Source organism: Grus americana, chromosome 2 (genome assembly GCF_028858705.1).
Source record: "Grus americana isolate bGruAme1 chromosome 2, bGruAme1.mat, whole genome shotgun sequence".
NCBI classification, from domain to species: Eukaryota; Metazoa; Chordata; class Aves; order Gruiformes; family Gruidae; genus Grus; species Grus americana.
In genome coordinates, this window is record NC_072853.1 from 7095201 (window position 1) to 7114808 (window position 19608).

The following is a 19608-nucleotide window of genomic DNA, read 5'->3' on the forward strand; positions in this document are numbered from 1 at the left end:
GGGGATATAAAATGATAATGTTTCCCAAATCAGAGAATTGTTGCTGAAGATACCATCCCCACATCCCAAAGACATAAAAGTACTTGCTATATCTTCTTGAAGAACATACACAATTTCTTTGAGAGAAATGAGGAGCCCAAACTTCGATCAGACCCAAAGGGGAAGGATTTGTCCTTGAATCAATAAAGAAAATTCCCTTTAACAGCATGCAAGGCCACAAAATATAAAAAGAAAATTAAAAAAATCAAGAAGTCAAAATTAATGCATTGAGTGGAAAGACAAATCTTTTTTTTTTAGGCTCAGTATTGCTTTTTTTAAGTGATGCGTGAGAGGAAGAACAGAAATTTCCTTTTAAAATAAACCCTGTACTTTTCCCCTGGGGAGTTATTCCAGCCACTCTCCTGCATGGACACAGGGGGAGCATACAAGCTTTGTCATTTCTCTCATTTTTGGTACTGCCAAAAAGTGAAAAATGTCCCGAACTTTCCAGAACTGCCTCAGCTCTTTAGACCTTTTGTGCTAGTGGGCATGTCCTGAGACATAATGAAGCCCTGGGTGTCGGGGATGCACTGCAGCACCCATGAACTAGGCTGAGGTGCACTGGCACAGCCTCCTTCCACACGTTGGAGAAAGAAGAGAAGCAACTCAGCTGAGAAACAACCAAGGCTTGCTTGCTTCCTTCCTTCTTGCTTCCTTCCCTCCACTCTTCCCATATTCCCTTCCTCTCATAATCCCTTCCTCTTTTCCTTTGACTTTCTCCTCCCCTCCACAGATTATTCCATGCCGTCTTACTCCACTGGTGTTTCCTACATGAGAGGAAAGGTCAGAGTAGAAACAGAGAACACTCTGGATCTGGGAAGAGACAAAGATGCAGCTTTAGACTAGGATGTGGCATAAAATTAAATTGTAGAGAGAAAGTCCAACTAGGAAATCACTGAATGTGTTTGGCTGTGAAAATTTTCTTCTCTTGTAAATATGCTTTTTGATTTCATTTGTTTTCAAAGTTGTGAAATCAAATCCTGCCTTCCAGGAAGTGCATTGATTTTCCATCACCACTGAGAAAACGTCTTCAACAGATAGGTGAAAAACTGGAGTTTCTATTGACAAATCACAATCAAATGAGAGCCTTTAGCTATTTCCTCCAGCCCACTGAAGCACCATTGTGAAGGAACATGTCTTTCTGTATAACAAATGCTCTTAAAAAGTCCCAATGTTGATGTTAATTCACTTTAGGCGGTTTGATCTGGAAAGGCCTCAGGTTAATGTATAATCTTAGCAAATTTCATTTTCCTGGGCTTTTGTTTCAATATGTTCTGATGCAAACCAACAAATTCCATAAAATGGTTACATTATAATTAAATGATATGCTTTCCATGGCTAATTAACTGAACAATTGTCCTCATATCCAATCTCAAGATTCATCTCTTCTTTTTGACATAAAAGTTTTATAAAATTATTCCAAGGCTTCTTTTCTGATTTTTTTTTTTGTGCAACCTGTCTTTGGTAGGCATTTTAATACCTGCATATCTTAGGTACCAGTTATTAGTATGAATATTCAGAAATATTCAGCCAATGTACTTCCCGGTACTGATGCTATGAATAGTTTCTTTACCTGAAGCAGAATTTGTGAGGTGTAGATACTGTGGGATGTATATAATTAGGTGCCTACAGCACATTGAGTGCTCAATTTAGGAGTCCAGATTTCCCCACGGAAAACAGTAGAGTCCTCTGGGAGGTCCCTGAAAACATCTTGCTTAGGATACCATTGATATACAGTGTTCCTTTGGGCACTAACTTAAAGTACATGAATCTCTTTCAAAATCTGCCCATACCAGGAAACACTGTAAACATGCTTTATTGCATATCACTAAACCATTTAAAGATAAGGGCTTCACTGAAGTTGGATCTAGATATACCAGCTCTAAATTTGACTGATGGACAAGAACCCAAATAAACCTAAAGAACAGGTGCCAATGTCACCCACGGACCACCAGAACTGCACATGAAGTTCACTGAAGCCACAGTGGGAACAATGCATGTACCTCTGCAAAAAACGCAATGCAATGAACAAAATGCAAAATTACATAAAAACTAGATACAAATTTTCCAAATCAGCAAGAATGTTCCCTGAGACAGTAGCCAGATAACACTTGTATTTTTTTGCTTTGCTTTTGTTTAGTAAATGAAGTTCTGAATACCCAGATCAATCCAGAAGATCAGGAAGCTTCTTTTGGCAAGTGGATAAAAGCACGCACAATGGATTCCGCAAGCTGATGCTTCATTCTGGGCAGGTGCCAGTTGTTTCTGTGAAAGCAGCTAAAAAAAGCAGGACAGAGAGTGGCAAGCAACCTGAGCTATGCAGCCACCAGTTGATTCCTCAATAGCTGTAATAGGGCTAACAGGACCATATGAGTAAATGTCTCATTACTGAGCTGAGTTTTATATTTCAGCACGCAGGCCAAACCCTTAGAGGGTGTAAATCAGCATAAACTGGCTGTGGATTTAGCACACTAATTTGTCAGATCCGACAGTCTTTGATGAACAACAGCCCTTTCTTCCTTCCCATTCTTGCAAATAAGAAAGCAGTTTTGTGGAAAACTGGCATTTCATTTCCACTCTATGCAGAGAAATACATCCAGCACTTAATCTTACTTGTGTTCATGTACAGCTTCCCCTCCCACCTGCTGTCCTTGTTGAACAGGAACTTACAGGTTCAAGGCCTTGGGGCATGGGTGTCGTGATTAGCAATGTGGGCCTTAAAGCTAAGGTAGTTTGACAGTTGTTCCATTTCCTAGCATTTACTTCAGCAGTGAATTGAAATATCTTAAGGAATAAATACTAACCTCAAACAATAGACTGTGATCCCCAATCAAATTCTGGAACTGAATTATCCTTGAAAATTATTTCAAATCTTTCTTCTTCCTTCACTTAACTGTCAAGACCCGATATAAACCCTCAATTTTTATTCCTGTTAAATTTTTCCTTGCTGTTAAAAACAGACTGAATTTTCATCAGGCCAAGTTATCTTTGAGGGAGAAAGGAAAATGGCAAAAGTCTGAGACTCTAAACTGATTATTGGTCTTCTGATACAAAGAAGCTGACAGCCCAACCTCCTCTACCAGAGGGGAAGCCCACAGAGCACAATATATAGAAGCATCAGGGTATCCATCTCTTTTAGATTGTTCCTCAGTGTGTCCGCTGATGTGTCATGCAGTTCTTCCCACCAGGGTAGGTGGATAGGTGATGGGAGAGTGATGGGATCAGGACATAGGGTAGATCTGCAATAGTAAAATAACAACATTATGGTCCACAAAACTCCTACTTAACTGTTGTCTGGACTCCAAGGAAGTTCGGGTTTCCAGAGTGATGTAAGTTTTGTGTATACATACAAAGATATGGAAAAACTTAAGTTGGAAAGACCATCTGGAGATTCTGACTGCTCTGTGTATGTATAAATTTGAAGTTATATCAGGTTTTTCAGGTCTGTGAAAAGTTGAGTTTTGAATGTCTCCAAGAAGAGAGTCTCCACAGCCTCTCTGGACAGCCTGTTCTGTGGTAACACTGTGGTGGTTTTGGCTGGGATAGAGTTCATTTTCTTCACAGTAGCTGGTATGGGGCTGTGTTTTGGATTTGTGCTGAAAACAGTGTTGACAACACAGGGATGTTTTAGTTACTGCTGAGCAGTGCTTACACAGAGCCAAGGCCTTTTCTGCTCCTCACCCCACCCAACCAGCGAGTAGGCTGGGGGTGCACAAGGAGTTGGGAGGGGACACAGCTGGGACAGCTGACCCCAACTGACCAAAGGGATATTCCATACCATATGATGTCATACTCAGCATATAAAGCTGGGGGAAGAAGGAAGAGGGGGATGTTTGGAGTGATGGCGTTTGTTTTCCCAAGTAACCGTTACACGTGATGGAGCCCTGCTTTCCTGGAGACGGGTGAATACCTGCCTGCCCATGGGAAGTGGTGAATGAATTCCTTGGTTTGCTTTGCTTGCACACACGGCTTCTGCTTTACTTATTAAACTGTCTTTATCTCAACCCATGAGTTTTCTCACTTTCACTCTTCTGATTCTCTCCCCCATCTCGCTGGGGGCAGTGAGCAAGGAGCTGTGTGGTGCTTAGCTGCTGGCTGGGGCAAACCCACGACAATAACCACTCCCATTGTAAAGGGTTTTTTCATTACATCTCTCACAAATTTCTTCTACATCTTTGACGGTTGCCTTTTGTCTTTTCATTGTTTCGAGCAGAGTCTGGCTCCATTAGGTTGTTGAAAACAACCATTAGATGCCTTCAGAGCCTTTGCTTCTCCAGCGTAAACTCAACCTCTCCTGATAACTTTTTGCTCCAAGCCCTAACCGCATTAAGAGCTCCTTGCTGCACTTGCTCCAGTTTGTTAACGTGTCCCTTCTAATAACTTTTAAATCAGACTTTGTGCCCTGCATCTCCCAGGGGCAAGGTCCTGCATTTGATCTCCTTGAACTCCATGACTTTTCTGCCAGCTCATCTCTCTAGCTTGTCAAGAGCCCTCTGAACAGTTGCCCTGCCCTCCAGGGTAACAATGGTTTCCCCCAGCTTGGTGTCAACCTCAGACTTGCTGTGGTTATGTTCCCTCTAGCTGTGCAGCTTGTTAATGGAGAGGTCAAAATCTACCAGCCCAGAAACATCTCAGATTCTATCGCTTAAGCCAAAACAGGATCTGGAAGCAGGATGCATAACCTCTGAGCAGTTTAATCTGATGGCTCTCTAAGAAAGCATAAATAAAGACTTGTTCAGCTGCTCAGAAAATGCGGCAACATTTACTGTTTATTTTAAAATGTAAACAGACCAATGGTTTTTTAGAGGATGCACCTAGAACAAACCTTATTGCTGAATAACTTCAAACACACAGCTTTTCCTCATTGCAACATGTTCTCTTAAAAGGAGCCTATTAAGGATAAGGAGGAGGTTAAGTTCCTGCTGAATTTGCTTCACTTTACAGAAGAGAATTCAGGATCAATCAGGTCAGACAATGGACAGAAAAAGTGAGAAAGAATTTCTGCCCAGGCAGTCTGGCTGGGAGAAAAACAGTGTGGGTTCCTAGGGCTGCTCTCATATTTTGCATTAGAAATGAAGCCTCATGTCTTGTCCTTGATTACAGAAGGAAGGAATTGCATTCCTCACTCCCTTTGTTTCCAGTTATTCTTTCAGGTCTCAGACTCAGTGAGAAGTAAGTCACAGATGTCATGTGCTGGGCTCTTTCTTACTGTTTGCGCTTGTTTTTCAAGCAACAGAGACCCACACAGTGTCTGTCTTTGGAAAGCAGAAGCCTAAGTTAACTGTTACATTGAGCTGTTCATAAAGCAAACTCTGGGAGATAAACAGTCCAATTAGTCTCCTCCTGATATACCCTGAACATCTTTATAGATCATATTGGGGAAACTCCAAGAATCTGGAGTGGCTGCAGTGGACCAGATTTTGCATGCCAAAACCTAGGATCAACTAGTTAACAAAATAATTAGTTATGGATTAATAGAATAACAGAAAATTAAAGAGAAAGGCATCATGGGGCATCAAAATTTACATATCACCCATATGAGATTAAAAATGCGGGAACAGGTAGGAAGGCTGTCTTTGGAGTAAATATTTAATGGGCAATGATCAGGAACAGTGGAAAGTAGATGATTGTTTAAATTCAGTTAGACAGACATATTTTATTTTGCTTTATGGAAAGCCCAGCATCTAAGTCACATTTAAAAATGTGGCTGTCATCAAATGCCAATGCCAAATAGCTGAGGAGTGACACAGGCTTTTACTCACTCCTTAATTATTAATAGTCTTGTTTTGTAGAAATCAGACCTTAGGAAAAGCTGTCAACTCATGCACAGAATGGCAATTTAGTGGCAACTCACCTCCCCATCAGACAGTGGTTCCCAGACTTACTCCACAGTTTCAGCAAGAATTTCTCTGGAGCCAGAAAACAGTTGCAAAGTGGAAGGGTTGTTGCTGCTTAGGGTGGTATCTTGCCTCTTGGTTGAGCTGAGACTCCTACGGTCCTGAAGCTGTATGAACTATTGCAATAGACAGAGTAAAATTGTTATCTTGCCGCTTCCCACCAGATCCCTGCAGTTGAAGCACAAGCATCTCCAACCTGGTTCCAGTTGTCCTGATTGCTAGGAAGACGTCAAATCTGGTAGACTAACAGAGGTGATGTTGTCACAGTTCCATGTGCCAAGTCCAGCCAGCAGTGAGGCTGCGTGTGTATTAACAGTAGGCACATGCACAGACACATACCATGCACATAAGCACGTGCACACAGGCAGCCACACAGATCAACACAGACAAAAATGCTCAGCAAACACATAACCTGGCCAGCAAAACAGCACCAAAGACCTTGTCCTCTTTTCCTCTCTCTGACAGATAATGATGAAAGTCCTTTAATGGAAAATATATATATGCATATACAGTGTGGATCCCAGCAGTAACTGATCTCAGATGCTCAGTCTGCCCAGTAGCTGGCCCTGCATCTCAAGGCCTCAAAGTTGCCAACGCTGGGACATAACATCCCCACTCCAGTTAGTGATACACAGACCCACTTGCTGTCGATCCCTGCAATAATAGTCCTTAGACACTTGGGCTACTCAGAGGCTGGACCTTGGACCCTCATAGGCCTTCAGATACCTCTTGCACAGAAAGACACACACATGCAAAGAGGTCCCTCAGTTGATCCCTAGACCTCATGGACTCCTCAGTAGCTGGCTTGGACTTCCTGGCCCCTCCAGTAGCCAGCTCAAAGGCCTCTCTTGCACCCTGTCCAGACCATCGCCATTTCAGTGCTCTTCCCTTGCATCTCATAATGGGTCCCATATCCTAGGCAGTGACATCCCTTGGTTTGTGAGGTGACCTGGAGAGCTGCCTCATTGTCCCACTGGGTGGGTGCCTCCCCCAGCCCATGGGGCTAAGGCTGTCTTGGGACAGACCTGGCAGAAAGTGGGACAGAGGCTCATGCCTCTGACTGGGGTGCTGGGGCTCCCCAGACTTCCTTTGTGTCTCTGGGCTCCTCTGTGCCTGCAGAGATGAGCCTTTAATCACATAATTATTTGATTTAGATTTACAGATTTAGATTGGATATTAAGAAAAATTTCTTCACTGAAAGGGCTGTCAAGCACTGGAACAGGCTGCCCAGGGAAGTGGTTGAATCACCATCCCTGGAGGTATTTAAAAGATGTGTAGATGTGGCACTTAGGGACATGGGTTAGTGGTGGACTTTGTAGTGTTAGATTTACAGTTGGACTCATTGATCTTAAAGATCTTTTCCAACCTAAATGATTCTATGATTCTATAATCTGTCACTGATCTTTATAACTCATCTCTCTTCTGGGTAAATTCTGAACACTGCCAGTGATGGGGAAACCCTGACCCTCTCTTTTAATGACCTGTTCCTTCCTTGTTCTAGTTATTTTCTTACGTTTCTTTTTAAAAAGATGCAGATCACCATGACCATTTCATTTACAATTCTGCTGTGAACCTGTGATCAGAGAAACATTGAAAGAAAGAATGGAGAAGAAAACCCCCACAAAACCAAAAAAACCACTAACCCAGCTAAAAGCTTTTTAAACATCCTGATGGTACCAGAAGTTTATTAGGGGTTTTTTTTAGTGTATAATAAAAGTGTATGTATGTCTATTTATCCTTATCAGTGAGGTTTACTCATAAGCATCATCAGCAGAAAGAACTACTGCTACTCCACTGTTCCTCTCATTCTCCTTTTATGTATTTTTCCTGTTTTGTCTTCAAGAAAATAGCATTAGACTTTAATAACAACAGTATAAAAACCTTCAGATAATCTCAGCTAATTTATAACTAATAAATAAGGTACTTTATGTGCTCTGTACTACCATCAAACACACTGAGGAGGGGAGGAGGAATTTCAATAAGTAAAAGGAATGAGTTATTGAGAAGCTAACTTCTTCCCAGAAATGGTAAATATTACTGTGTGGAATCATTTAAAAAAACTGTTAAAGAGGTTTTTTTCCTCCCTTACAAAATCACTCTACAGCAAAATGAAAAGCAAATGAAAGGCATTGTTAAAATGAAATTCTTACTCAATACTCTACATGTTTCAAAGCTTTAAAGTTTGTTTATTCTTCCTCTGACACACACATTCTCCTTACTCTTTCAGTAATTTTAATGGAAGAAGTAACGAACATTTAAAGGTATCCCATAACTCAGCAAGACCTAGTGCCTGAATCCCTCGTATCTTTTGTAACTGGCTCTTGCTTAATGGTGACATGGTCAAGGTGCTAGCTTTGCCTGACTGGTCTGTATATCCCAGCAACACTGAAACAATAACAGCTACACTTTAAGGTGGGGGGAAGGGGGGAAACAAAATGGCTCCACTAAAGTAAAATATACCATGAGTCCTAATGATGTCAGGTTTGGAGTATAGAGTTGTTATAAAGGCAAAAACATGAGCTAGGTACATTTCCAAGAGTAACAATGGGGCAGAACTTAAAAAGCAGTCAAAACCACTTAGTGAGTCACAGACTGGTATCGAAGTAGGAGATTCTTACGAGGCTGAGACCCAGTGGAAGGCTGACATCTTTGAAATCCCAGGCTGGATGGGGCTTTGAGTACCTGGTCTAGTGGAGGGTGTCCCTGCCCGTGGCAGGGGGGTTGGAACTAGATGATCTTTGAGGTCCCTTCCAACCTAAACCATTCTATGATTCTATGATTCTATGAAATAAGACTAGAGATCAAAATCGTGCTGGATGGTTTTCTAATGAGTTCTGAATGCAACAATTTTTAATACCTTGGACCAACCCTGTTACAGGAGGGATAGTACCAGGAACACAACTACAATGTGAACAACAATTACTGTCTAAGGTATATTAGTCCGAACACCTAATCCGATACCCTACCCATGTCCACTAGAACATGCCTTAGGATGCAAGCTGCCTCTTTCAAATATCCATTTCCATTGCCAACTGTGACAAATCTGCTTTTTTGTCTTTCTCAAGTCAGCTTTGCCATTTTCTTTTCCAAAGCTCTCTAAACAGAATTCTGCAGCCTGTATTTAGGGTGTGTTTGTGGCAGGATGTTAACTTCTTATTTTTAGCTGTTACCGCAGAAAAATGAATTGGGGACTTAGAGGTTGGTTCATCTCGCACAATGTGCATAGCCAAACTAAACATCTCAGCTCCTTTTATAGTCAGTAGAGAGAAACAGTCCCTTCGTGGTGCAATACAGCTAAGACTAAAGTAGACAGTTAAAAACAGGGCAGGAAAATCACTCCCTCAAAAACTTCATCTCTCTACTGGCTAGAATGAGAACTAGAGTGATTAGCTTAGCTGTAGATGTCTAATTTAAAATGAAGTTAGTTGAAGGCCAGCTTGATCTTCTGGTGAAAACCAGCCTTGTTCCAACTTTTCTGAACGCTGCCAGAACTGTAGTTCCTTTCTTTGGTAGTAGCCTCTAGCTGAGAGCACAGGACTGCGGACAGGCACGGCTGAGCTGGCTCAGACCTTGACACCATTACAACCACAGTTACTGATCTGTCTTTCCTGACATTTGGAGTGGGTTAGTACAGGTAGGGGTCATTTCTCCTTTCTTGTCTCATTGGTAAAGGAAGGGAGTTTTGGAATGATGTGAATCCCTGCTGGAATGTAGAATAAATATCAGAAAGTGGCAGAAAGTTGACCTATACTCTCATCCTTATTTGAAGAGACAAGTACACAAAACCTGCCACAATTAATCATCTGCTTCCTAACCAGCTTTGGTCAACCTGAGGAGCCTAGGGCTGTTGTTGCCCTAATTCTGTACAAGGAGTAGATCTATATTCCTATTTGCATTCAAACTGGTCTTTCAAATAACTGTACTTTTTACGTAGATGAGAAAAGGGAATCGATCTAATGGTTTATTGATCCAGTCCCAAATGGCAGGGCAAATGATCTTTCATGGCAAAGCCTGTGAACTATCTTTCATTTCTCCCTGGATTAGCACTTTTCTTTTCCCCTGCATTTAAAAATCAAATTTACAAATACAGTCATTACTAAGTTTAATATTAAAAAAGCCACAGTTAATTTTTCTCTTTTTTTTTTTTTTTTTTTTTATGTAATTAACATTCCCACAGACTGCTGTGGCCAAAATGAGTGTATAGGTGTTGTCATTTTTAGTCCTTCACGATTATATATCAGTATGACAGCAAACTGAATTGAGTCAAGTATAGTATTCAGTTAGACGATTGTGCAGGCCCTTATTCTTGACAACCATTTTTCAGTTCACAGTTCACTGTGCCACTCAGTTCTTGAGCCAGTCTGCAGCTGCTGCTTCACCTTACTTGCCTCTCCTGCCCAAGGGGACTCTGTGCTTGTTCAAGGAGAACAGCTTCTCTTACCTTGGCTCATCATTGCTGCCTATTTGTGGCTGAGTTCAAAAGCACTGTTGCAGTCAATGAGGTGTAAATTCATTGTATCCTGGACTCATCCCTTTAGGCATGCCTGTTTCCTCTTCCACTTGCTCCTGGTTACCCTATTGGAACTATATCAGCATTTCTATGGTATCTGATAGCACCACACTTTCTTCCACTGAAACTAGTCCTTAACATAAGGGCAGAGCATTACAATATCTCATCCTTGCTCATTTGTACCAGGGACTGAAGTAGCTTCTGGTGGAAATTTTTCTTCCAGTCTGAAGGGTGCCCTAATCCTACATGGTATTGTTCAATGGCACTGCCCTTTAGCTTCATCATTCATAAACCTTCACAAGCCCTTACTAGGTTTCAAAGGAGACATGTACACACTATCAGCTTGGCTTGCTCTGCATTTTACTGTGTGGTCAACTTTCCCTCATTATCCACACTTCTCTCCCTGGTTGGATCCTAAAGCAAAGTGGTTCTCTCAAAGAAAAAGCTGCATCACTGGTGATAGGATACTTCACGACAGGCTGCACTTCAAACGCAGACTGACTCCTTCTGCATTATGTATTCTACAACAGCAACATAACAGGCTTTGTGCCCTTATGCAAAGAGCAATGCCACCACTGAACTACCAGTGTGACTTCCAAGGCTAAGCAATATGCAACCTTAACCACGTGCTCTAAAGAAACTCTTTCCTAAGCTGCAGCATAGCTGTCTCTTTATTTGGAAAAACAAATGCACACGCATGCACGCACACACAGAGATTGGGTCCCAGGAACACTATAGGGTTCCCTGAGGAGACCAAGATTAAGTGCTAAGTGGTGTAGCCTCACAAGTCAGCCCCAGAGAGGACTAACTCTGAACAACATAGAGTGAACTGGTTTATGCTGTTTAGCCTGGGGTAGAGAGTTCTCTTCCTACCATGGTCCCCAAAGGTAGATGTTACTATTCTTTTAAAGAAAACCAGCAAGAGTTTTCACACAACTTTTAGTTGTAAGCTCATTTTTTTTCCTGAGAATGGATATATTTACAATGTCTTGATTTGTGTTTAATATGGAAAATTCAGTGAAATCTATATGTAATTTTCAAAAATTTCTTTCATAGCAATTAACTCAAGCCATTTTACCTGCATTATCATATTAGTCAAAACAGACTTCAATAGGTGTAATAATATTTTGAATGACTGCTGTAACATATATTCTGTCATCTCACTGTTAATATAAAGAACTTCTAATCATTCTTCTATCTGTTTGTCCATCAGAATTACAATAATTCTCTAGAGTGGAAAAATAAAACTAACCAATCTAGACTGTATTTCACACTGATTTTAAAATACCATTTTCTCAAATTCCAATGTGTACTTTATTCAGAATATGAGCACTTCTCTTCCTAGTTCCATTTCTGAAAACAAATGAATGAGAAAAAACCCATTGACTTTTGCTAACGGACTAATTGATTTTAGGCAATTAGTCAGAGATACTAACAGAATTAGCTAACTATCCAATATTTCCTATAAACTGTTACTTGGAATCCTAGATAGGCTTTCAGTTGCATTTCTGGATGTGTTTATCATAGTTTTGTTTTCCATGGAAAAATGTTGAAAGGAGAAGGCAGGTTCCTGCAAATAACGTCTTAATTTCTTCCAATATATATATTTTCCTGGAGTTCGTGGGACTCTAATTAAGCTTGATATTTCTGGAATTACTTAAGTAGATCCTCTGTTCTCTGCATCTCTCTTCCCAGCTTAGTCGTTGTATTACTGCCATGAAACACACCAATAATCCATATAAGCCACACTTTTAAAGGACAGTTTAAGCCCATTGAACTATTTGCCTGCTTAAAGTTAATCAAATGTTTATGTGTTCTTCTGGATTGAGAATATGCTGCTTAATATCAAGCAAGATCAAATCATCTGTGGAGCTAAAATTAAGCTTCTCTTGTGTGGTCCTCTCCAACTTTGATGAATCTATAGCTCCCCACAGTTCAAAAGCAAGTAATGATTAAATTCCTTACACTTTTTTCTTTTCTTCTCTTCTCCTTTCCCTGACCTTATTCAGAAAAAAAAAGAGGGATTGGATTATCTCTTCAAATACATTTGTCTCTTGTTAGTCCAAGGAACATGTAGCTGATGCAAAATAAGTTTAAGACTTCCTGGATTTCAGACTGACCAATGCAGGCCTAATAATGTCCTATTGTTCTGGCTCATATCCAAGCCTCTGTCTAGCACCAAGGAACATGACTGTTGACAGGACAAGGCCAGTAAGCTACTCAGAGTGATATTTCTCACCTTCTAGAACAGAGTAAGATTCATCTACAGTGTAGATAACTGAAATGAGCTAGGTTCCCTTTGTAATCAAAGGAAAGAAATTGGTATTTATATAACAAAAAATAATTAGATTAATTTCAGTGTGACCTAATCCATTGCCAGGACTTCACTAACTAGTCGTCATTTCTAGGATGTCTAGCTCCTGTGTAGTTGCTTACACTCTAGATATCTAACATTTGGTAAAAGAAACCCACTGACAGATTTTCATTTGTATTTATGAGGAGTGGCATGCCCTCATGCCAGCAGAGCAGACTACTTTGTAATGGTAGAGAAATGTAGGGTTAATGTGAGAAGGATCTGAAGGACTCTACTGATTTTTAGAAGCACCTTCAGTGTAAGAGCCTGGAACACTGGGATGTGGCACCCTTGGGATACAGTTAGCAACTCACCTTAGTAGATCTCGCAGAGGAAAATATATGGGTATTTATAAATCCTCTAACACAGTGGTGGTAATTTTGATTCCTTATCCAAAGAGACTGCATATATACATATATATATATATATATATGCGCACACACAAATTAAAGAACATGTTATCAGGTCAACTGTAAGGCAATTGGTTTGACCACATCAGGGAGTAAAATGAAAGATTATTTTAATAAAAGGCAGATCATATTAGATGAGCTCCTTTTGTGCTTAGAAAGTTCATGATTTTCTGGACAAAGAACGAATGGCATTTCTTAGGGTGCCATAGAGACAAACATTAATCTAGCTATGAAAGATGGCGTGTAGACAATAACTGATACACAAAGTAGTAGAGCTCAGAATGAGTTGTGCTGAAAGAAACATTGAGTACAAAGTAATATCACTTGTGGAGACAAAACAATGATGTTCTCTGAAAATATAAAAGGAAGGTAAACATGACAGAGAAAAATATGAAAAGAACATCTCTCACACCATAATAAAATTTCTAAATATGCTTAAATTGGAACTGAGAGGAATGGTTTCTAATTTTCAGAAGGTCTTGAGTCTGGAGCTTTCCAAAAGATAGAGCATAAAGAAAGATAATATTTTTAATTAAGGTATGATTAGATAAGCTTTAGAAAATAATTTTATAATGCAATTGCTTGTAGTAGTAGGATATTAGCCCTTTAGATGCAGGAGTTTTCACAGATTTGTGCAAACTTGTGGGTGAAGATTTTTGGCTATGTTTATGTTTTTAAATATAATTATTTGGATGAACTTGTCTTGAAACTACAGAGTGCTAACTAGAAATGTGAGTGTTCTGTAATTCACTTCCTAGTGGAATGGAATGGTTAATATTTGCAGTGATACTTCTCTTGTACAAAAATGCTTTTTTTTTTTTCTTTTTTACTTTTTTTTTAATGCAGCAATATTTTGTTGCATTCTCTCAGGGCAGAAAATATAATTGTAGCACAGAAAATAATTGGTACATTACTCACATTAGCCCTTTGGGACTGCTTTTGCTTCTCTTTTAAACGTTACTCTTTAGCTAGGTTGCTTTTGAAACCAAAACAATATAAAAAAGGAACCATCTGCATTTTAAAACTAGACTGCTGAGACGGAAGCTCATGCAACAGCTGATAGAGAAGGGACTTACTATATCTATAACCAAAATAATGTATAAAATAAGCTTATTGACAATATTTTCTTTAAATTAAAGTGGAATATAAAGAGAGTCATTATGCTTATTCTCTTTAGGAACATTATACTACATTTACATTTAAAAGTAAAACATAATTTCTCCTTCACTTTCAACAATGGCACTAATTCATTAAGAGTGCTAGATGGTTAAATTAGGATCTGCTAGAAGACCATCATGACAGGACACAAATAATCCAGGAGATGTCTGGAGAGCTGACGTGGTTTAGCCCCAGCCGGCAGCTGGGTGCCACGCACTGCTCACTCACCCCTCCCCCGGCAGGTTGGGGAGGAGAACGGAAAAACAACGGCAAAGCCTCGAGGGTTGGGATAAGGGCAGTTTACCGGGACAGCAAGGGAGAGGGAAACAATCAACAACAGTACTGATAACAGATATTCACAATGGGTGATAACAAAGAACAATTTACCGATCCGAGGACCAACCGGACACTCAGCCCGTCCCACAGCCACATGGAACCCACCCCTGCCCGACTAGCCCCCTTTTATGGTGAGCATGATGTCACATGGTATGGAATAGCCCCCGGCCAGCTTGGCTCACCTGTCCTGGCTCTTTGTGAAATTAAGTCTATCCTTGCCAGAACCAGGACATTATCCACCCCTTATTCCATACCATCTACGTCATGCCCAGATTATTTCACAGATCTCATTCCCTTAACTCTACAGGCTATCGCTCTAAAATGCCTGTCAAGTTCATTTAGTCCATGGCTTTTGGGTTCCATCTGCCATTACAGTCTCTCAGAGCAGGAGCCCAGAGAATTTTTAGCTGCAGGTGCTGGAGGAACTTCACAAGGGTCACACCCTGCTGGATCTGCCACTCATGAATAAAGAAGAAGTGGTCAACAATCAATAGTAGACTTGTCTGCAGTGACCATGAGGTGGTGGAGTTTAAGATCCTAACATAAATGAAGCTGCGCTGTAGCAGAATAATAACACAGAAGTTCAGCAAAGCAGGCTTCTTCAGGAAACTGGTAGTCCATGTGCATTGGGAGACTGCTCTGAAAGACAAAAAGCTCAGTAGAGCTCATTGATCTTTAAGTTTCTATGGAACATAGGGGCAATTTTGGGACTAAGCAAAACTTATTATTGGAAGTTTTAAGGAACTGTGGGAAGATGTGAAATCTGCTGTAGGCAGTTTAGGAAAAGAACCAAAGATGGGAAAAAGGACAGTTTAAGGTGGACCAGGGAGGGGCAAGCATGTGAAAACAGAAGTCAAAAAGAGAATGGTGGCTGTGTGTGAGCAGGTTGCCTGTCAGTACACTCATCTGGTGGAGCCTTGTGCCTTAGTATGTCACTCTGCCCTGTATTCTCATTAAATAGTAATTGTAACTATCTTCCATATCCATGAATTTTCTACTTTGAGTGTGTTTGTGTGAAATCTCTGCAAAAGCCAACAAGCTCAAGGACATGTCTGGAGGTCAGTAGCTGGAGGAGACCAGGTTCTGAGCTGGATAATGGACAGACTGGGTATCCAAGACCAGCTGTTGGAGAGACCTACCTCATGCATGCATATTCCAATAACAACCATGAATTCTGATTAGATAAAGAGGAGGAGCAGGACTGAGCAATCCCTGCTGATGTTTCTGCAAGTACTGGTTGTGGTTAGATGGATGTCCATAAAGGCATTGTTCTCTATCTACATTGGTCTGTGTGTATACCTGTGCTCAATGGCAATATGTGCTCAGTCTTGATACTATCTGCAACCACAGCATATTTGTTGAGCCAGGGCAGGACAACTCTTCCCTCCCTCCCCCCCGCTGCTGAGTCCTGAAGCACACCTAGTAAAGCTACCTCTTACGTTTTCTTTGCCTTAGTTTTTCTGATAACTTCCAGGATGCCTGAGCCTTCTGGAGAAGCCAAATGGAGTGAAGAACTACCCATGGAAGGAGAAAACTGAGCAAGAGATGATTCAAATAAACTGGACTTGCAGAGAGCCATGGGAAGATATAACATGGAAGTGCAGCCAAGTGTACAAAGGGACGTGGATACTGGCCCTGCAAGACCACTCTATGCTGCCTTTAAAAGGCTGTGGGAATCAGAGGAGGTTCCTGTTGACTGGAAAAAATATCACAGTTATCTTCAAGAAGGACAGCAAAGAGGCTGTGGTGAATTAAAGGCTGGTCAGCTCAGTCTCAGTCCCTTGTAAGAATATGGAGAAAATCCTCCTAGAAATCATGTCCAGACACATGAAGAACAAGGTGCCTGGGAACTGCCAGAGTGGACTTAGCAAAAATGACATGTTTAGGCATCTTTAGGCTGGAGAAGAGAAGGCTCAGGAGCATCTAATGGATCTTTTCTACTAGCTAATGAGTTGTTATAAGGGAGTTGAAGCCAGACTGTGCTCAGATAAGGATGTTTAAGCATAGAAATAGATTGCCCAGAGAGACTGTGGAGAATATTTTGAATATACTTTGTGATCCTCAACTCTCAATTTGATAAGGCCCTATAGCAACTTGATCTCACCTCAGAGTTGATCTTAGTTTGAGCAAGGATTGAACTAAAAATTTGCAGAGGTCCCCTCAAACTTACATTTTTTTATGGTTATATGATCACACTAAATTGGACAGAAGGTTTACTTCCTCCAGAAACTCAGCTCTGTACAGCACCAAGCGCTAAAGAAAAATGCAGGAAGCCCTGTTGTGGCCCTCGTGATTCATCTGCTATATATATGAAGTCTCACCCCAATTTCTAGTATTTCAGAGAATCATAGAATCATAGAATGGTTTGGGTTGGATAGGACCTCAGAGATCATCTAGTTCCAACCTGCCACGGGCAGGGACACCCTCCACTAGACCACGTTGCCCAAAGCCTCATCCAACCTGGCCTTGAACACTTCCAGGGATGGCACATCCACAGCTTCTCTGGGCAACCTGTTCCTGTGCCTCACCACCCTCACAGTGAAGAATTTTTTTTCTTATATCTAATCTAAATCGACCCTCTTTTAGTTTAAACCTATTACCCCTTGTCCTATCACTACACGCCCTTGTAAACAGTCCCTCACCATCTTTCCTGTAGGCCCCTTCAGGTACTGGAAGGCTGCTATAAGATCTCCCCAGAGCCTTCTCTTCTCCAAGCTGAACAACCCCAACTCTCTCAGCCTGTCACCTCTGGAGAGGTGCTCCAGCCCTCTGATCATCTTTGTGGCCTCCTCTGGACTTGCTCCAACAGCTCCATGTCCTGCTTATATTGGGGACCCCAGAGCTGAATGCAGTAACAAACAAATGAATATGGCATTTGAAATCTCTCCCTTAACTTCTACTATAATTGTGTTAACTAACCTTACCTTGGAGGATATTTGTGTCCACACATCCTGAATGATGCAGCCTAGAGTCATTGCTATGCTGCTCATGGGTCAAATCTAAACTGATTGTGGCAGCAAAAGATATCCTCTCATTATTTATCTCTTGCTTTTGGAGAGAATAAACACTTACAAATCTCTACTAACTGTCTTGCACATCCTGAAGTTACTAATGTTGCAATTATACTATGGACATCTCATAAGCAAAGTTATGCCCATCCAGGAGCGATGAGAGAGCAGCTGTGCAAAGCCTGCTACTCCTAATCCACTGCCTACTACAGTATAGACCATTTGCAACGGAAACACTCTCCTGGCTGCACATGGTAGTGCCGATGTGCATGGCAAGTATCATCTTCCCAGAAAGATTTTAAACTGCAAGAAATCTCATGAGGAAAAAAGGCTTATTAGACTAAACAGAAAATTATTACTTTTCCACACAGTGTTTCTGGGTTTGTTATGCCCCAAAGGCTGCTACCACATACCAATCAAACCAGCTGATTGAAAGAATACATCAGTCTGCTCAGCAGCTGGCTCTTAAAGAGGTTGGGCAGAGAAATGTCCACAGGGAGGGCACCTGAGTATTTAGTCTTACCATGAGGCTTCAAAGCACATTTAGATCCAATATGTGACTTCATTATTGAAAACTACAGAAAATGTACTATCACAAAAAAAAGTTTCATTTAAGCATGATTAATGAAATCTTGTCACTTTAGAGGAGTTTGGATTCTTGTGTGATTTCTCAAGTCCCTGTGCTGCTCAGGTCCTGTGTTGATTCCTGATGCTCTTGGTTCAGGATTTTCTTTCTTTTTTTTTTTTTCTTCTTTGCTTTCTAAACCCATAAGGCACTTTTTTACAGCCTTATAGGTGCTATGCAGAGCCAGTTTCTTCCATCGAGATGCTTTATCGCATGCGTCATGGATGGTTGACTCACTTCACATTTCCTTTCACTTGTGATTTCCAAATTGTGTCAATCTAATTTATGTTATCACTGAGTTAAGTTAAATACAAATAACACATTCTGTGTTATGAGGTCAGCGTTTTCTCAGTTCCTTTCCTGGCAACACTCTGCCCAGGTTGTTTTGGGGTTGACAGCACTATTTGAATCCCGTTGGCTACATAATACACTTTACAATCTGTGGTCTGGAAGATTGTAGTAATTTCTGTCTTCAGGCTGGACTAGAGATTTGAATGAATAATGATACACAAAAATGAATTATCTAGAGATTGTCAGCCTACAAATTTCTGATTTTAGCATGTTCTGAGCTGAAGTAGAGGATATATTCCTCATCAGATCTAAAATACCCTTGGAAAGACTGGGCTTTCAGAAGGACAGAAGAGAAGAATATTTTGCTACTAGAATCCACTTAGGACTTACATACACTTAAGAGCGAGCTCCAATAAGGCAGCTAGTTCTTGAAACCTTTAAGATTCACTTGAATCAAGCAAAGTCAGCTGAGCCAAGATACATACTATTCTGACACAGAGCTGAAATATGTTTATTTTATCTTCTTTGACAAAGTTGGCTGGTTGTGTGCCAATGGAGCCTTCACTGACTTCCAGAAGAGTAATACATAAAAAAGGTTAGCAGGATTAGGCCATGAAGGCACAGCTTTTCAGAGGTATTGTTTCTGTCAAAAAAAACAAATGGAGAGCGTTAGAAGTGCAAGAATCAGGTGGGAAAACTACACATTTGCTTCATCTGCACAAAACTGCGCGCTCTCTTAAAGAAACTGAGATGAGCTATGAAATCTTGAAAGGATTTTACTTAATTTGCAATTTTAAAATGTTTTAAGCTTCATGTATTGCAAGACAAAGGGAAAGGGAGGAGAAGGTCAAAGGAGATAAAAATTCATCTTAAGGCACATTCTGACCCTGAAGAAAAAGATATGTTATGTGTAAATACTGGAAGCAAGGTACTGTGAGAACAGCCAAGATTAAAATAATTGCAATGAAGAAGGCTACCTTG